Genomic DNA, 4,919 nt, shown 5'->3' with positions numbered 1-4,919 from the left:
AGGATGAGGATGAGGACGAGGACGAGGATGAGGATGAGGATGAGGATGAGGATGAGGATGAGGATGACGATGAGGATAGGATGAGGACGAGCTGCAGGATGAGGATAGGATGAGGATGATGGCGAGAATCAGGATGATGATAGGATGTGAATGAGGGCGAGGATAGGATGAGGATGAGGATGAGGAGAGCATGAGGATGAAGATGAGGATAGGATGGGGATGAGGATGAGGAAGAGGATGAGGATATGGATTGGATGAGAATGAGGATGAAGATGAGGATGAGGAAGAGGATGAGGATGAGGATGAGGATGAGGATGAGCATGAGGATGAGGATATGAAGAGGATGAGGATAGGATGAGGACGAGAATCAGGATGAGGATAGGATGTGGATGAGGATAGGATATGATGAGGATAAGATGTGGATGAGGATAGGATATGATGAGGATGAGGATGACGATAGGATGAGGACGAGCATGAGGACTACGATAGGATGTGGATAAGTATAGGATGAGGATTAGGATAGGAGGGGGAAGAGGAAGAGGATGAGGATGAGGATGAGGATGAGGATGAGAAGGAGGATGGGATGAGGATAAGGATGAGGATGAGGACGAGGATGAGGATGAGGATAGAATGAGGATGACGATAGGATGAGGATGAGGATGAGGAAGAGGATAGGATGAGCAAGAGGATAAGGATAGGATGAGGATGAGAATAGGATGAGGACGAGAATGAGGTTGAGGATGTGGATTGGATGAGGATGAGGATCTAGATGAGGAAGAGGATCTGGATTGGATGAGGATGAGGATCAGGATGAGGAAGAGGAAGAGGAACAGGATGAGGATTGGATGAGGATGAGGATGACGAGAGGATGAGGATGAAGATCGGATGAGGATGAGGATGAGGAACAGGATGAGGATGAGGACAGGATGAGGACAGGATGAGGACAGGATGAGGACAGGATGAGGACAGGATGAGGACAGGATGAGGACAGGATGAGGACAGGATGAGGACAGGATGAGGACAGGATGAGGACAGGATGAGGACAGGATGAGGACAGGATGAGGACAGGATGAGGACAGGATGAGGACAGGATGAGGACAGGATGAGGACAGGATGAGGACAGGATGAGGACAGGATGAGGACAGGATGAGGACAGGATGAGGACAGGATGAGGACAGGATGAGGACAGGATGAGGATAAGGATTGGATGAGGATGAGGATGAGGATGAGGATGAGGATGAGGATGAGGATGAGGATGAGGATGAGGATGAGGGTGAGGATGAGGATGAGACGAGAATGAAGATGAGGATAGGATGTGGATTAGGACGAGGATAGGATGAGGATGAGGATAGGATGATGACCAGAATGAGGATGAGGATGAAGATGAGGAAAGGATCAGGATTAGGATAGGCTGAGGATGAGGATGGGATGAGGATGAGAATGAGGATGAGGCTAGGATGAGGATATGATGAGGATGAGGATATGATGAGGATGAGGATGAGGATGAGGATAGGATGAGGATGAGGATGAGGTTCGGATGAGGATGAGCATAGGATCAGGATGAGGATGAGTATGAGGATGAGGATTGGATCAAAATGAGGATGAGGATGAGGAAGAGGATGAGGATTGGATGAGGATGAGGAAGAGGATGAGGAAGAGGATGAGGATATGGACAGGATGAGGACGAGAATGAGGATGAGGATAGGATGTGGATGTGGAGGAGGATAGGATGAAGACGAGAATGAAGAAGAGGAAGGGTTAAGGATGTGAATGAGAAGAGGATGAGGATGAGGACGAGGAAGAGGAAGAGGATAAGGATGATGATGAGGATAACATGACGATGAGGATGAGGATAGGATGACGATGAGGATGGGATGAGGAATAGGATGAGGGTAGCACGACGATGGAATGAGGATGAGGATTTGATGAGGATGTGGATGAGGACGAGGACCAGGATGAGAACGAGGATGAGGATGAGGTTGAGGATGAGGAAGAGGAGGAGCATAGGATGAGGACGAGAATGAGGATGAGGATAGGATGTGGATGAGGAAGAGGTTAGGATGAGGACATGATGAGGGTGAGGAAGAGAATGAGGATGAGGATGAGGAGTGCACGAGGATGAGGATGACGATAGGATGTGGATTAGAATGAGGAAGAGGATGAAGATGAGGACGAGGAAGAGGATAGGATGAGGATGAGGATGGGATGAGGACGAGGAAAAGGAAGAGGATGAGCACGAGGATAGGATGCTAGGATGAGGACGATAATGAGGATGAGGATAGGATGTGGATGAGGAAGAGGTTAGGATGAGGACATGATGAGGGTGAGGAAGAGAATGAGGATGAGGATGAGGAGTGCACGATGATGAGGATGACGATAGGATGCGGATTAGAATGAGGAAGAGGATGAGGATTAGGACGAGGATGAGGATAGGATGAGGATGAAAATGAGGATGAGGATAGGATGTTGATGTGGATGAGGAAGAGGATGAGGATAAGGATAGGATGACCAGGAGGATGAGGATAAGGATGAGGATGAGGATAGGATGAGGATGAGGAAGAGGATAGGATGAAGACGGGGATGAGGATAGGTAGAGGACGAGAATGAGGATGAGGAAGAGGATGTTGATGAGGATTGGATTAGGAAGAGGATGAGGATGAGGATGAGGGTAGGATGAGGATGAGGATGAGGATAAGGATGATAATGAGGATGAGGATGAGGATGAGGATGAGGATGAGGATAAGGATAGGATGAGGATGAGGATGAGGATGAGGATGAGGATAGGATGAGGATGAGGATGAGAATGAAGATGAGGATAGCATGTGGATGAGGACAAGGATAGGATGAGGACGAGAATCAGGATGAGGATAGGATGAGGACCAGAATGAGGATGACGATGAGGACGAGGATGTGGAAAGGATGACGATGAGGATAGGATGAGGACAAGAATGAGGATGAGGGTGAGGATTAGGATTGGATGAGGATGAGTATGAGGATAGGATGGGGATGAGGTTGAGGTAGAGGATGAGGATGAGGATTGGATTAGGATGAGGATGAGGATGTGGAAGAGGATGAGGATGAGGATAGGATGCGCACGAGAATGAGGATGAAGATAGGATAAGGATGAGGATGAGCATGAGGATGGTATGACGATGAGAATGAGGATGAGGCTAGGATGAGTTTAGGATGAGGATAGGATGGGGATGAGGGTGAGGGTAGGATGAGGATGAGGATGAGAATCAGGATGAGGATAGGATGAGGATGAGGATGAGGATGAGCATAGGATCAGGATGAGGATGAGGATCAGGATGAGGATTGGAGTAGGATGAGGATGAGGATGAGGATGAGGATGAGGATTGGATGAGGATGAGGACGAGAATGAGGATGAGGATAGGATGTGGATGTGGATGAGGATAAGGTGAGGATGAGGACGAGAATGAGGAAGAGGATGGGTTAAGGATGCGAATGAGAATAGGATGAGGATGAGGACGAGGAAGAGGAAGAGGATAAGGATGATGATGAGGATAAGATGACAATGACGATGAGGATGGGATGAGGATGAGGATGGGATGAGGAATAGGATGAGGATGGGATTAGGAATAGAATGAGGGTAGGATGAGGATAGAATGAGGATGAGGATGAGGATAGGATGTGGATGAGGATGAGGACAAGGATGAGGATGAGGAAGAGGATGAGGTTGAGGATGGGTTGAGGATGAGGAAGAGGAGGAGGATGACGACGAGTATGAGGATGGGGATAGGATGTGGATGAGGAAGAGGTTAGGATGAGGACATGATGAGGGTGAGGAAGAGAATGAGGATGAGGATGAGGAGTGCACGAGGATGAGGATGACGATAGGATGTGGATTAGAATGAGGAAGAGGATGAAGATGAGGACGAGGAAGAGGATAGGATGAGGATGAGGATGGGATGAGGAAGAGGAAAAGGAAGAGGATGACCATGAGGATAGGATGAGGATGAGAATGAGGATAGGATGAGGACGAGGATGAGGATAGGAAGAGGACGATAGTGAGGATGATGAAGAGGATGCGGATGAGGATTGGATTAGGAAGAGGATGAGGATGAGGGTAGGATGAGGATGAGGACGAGGATGAGGATGAGGACGAGGATGAGGATGAGGATGAAGACGAGAATGAAGATAAGGATAGGATGTGGATGAGGACAAGGATAGGTTGAGGACCAGAATGAGGATGAGGATAGGATGAGGACCATAATGAGGATGAGGATGAGGATGAGGATAGGATCAGGATGAGGTCGAGAATGAGGATGATGATCGGATATGGATGAGGATGTGGATAGGATGAGGAGGAGGACGAGTATGAGGAAAGGATGAGGATGAGGATAGGATGACGGCAAGAATGAGGATGAGGAAGAGGAAGAGGATGAGGGTGAGGATTAGGATTGGATGAGGATGAGTATGAGGATAGGATGGGGATGAGGTTGAGGATGAGGATTGGATTAGGATGAGGATGAGGATGTGGAAAACGATGAGGTTGAGGATAGGATGCGTACGGGAATGAGGATGAGGATAGGATGAGAATAGGATGAGGATGAGGATGAGCATGGGATGAGGATGAGAATGAGGATGAGAATGAGGATGAGGCTAGGATGAGGATAGGATGAGGAATGAGGATGAGGATGAGGATAGGATCAGGATGAGGCTGAGGACCAGGATGAGGATGAGGATGAGGATTGGATCAGGATGAGGATGAGGATGAGGATGAGGATGAGGATGAGGATGAGGATGAGGATTAGATGAGGATGAGGAAGAGGGTGAGGATATGGATAGGATGAGGACGAGAATGAGGATGAGGATAGGATGTGGATGAGGATAGGGTGAGGATGAGGACGAGGATGAGGATAGGATGAGGACGAGAATGAGGAAGAGGTTGGGTTAAG

Source organism: Lupinus angustifolius, unplaced genomic scaffold (genome assembly GCF_001865875.1).
Source record: "Lupinus angustifolius cultivar Tanjil unplaced genomic scaffold, LupAngTanjil_v1.0 Scaffold_48_99, whole genome shotgun sequence".
NCBI classification, from domain to species: Eukaryota; Viridiplantae; Streptophyta; class Magnoliopsida; order Fabales; family Fabaceae; genus Lupinus; species Lupinus angustifolius.
The sequence above is the reverse complement of the archived record's forward strand: the minus strand, read 5'-3'. Positions refer to the sequence as shown.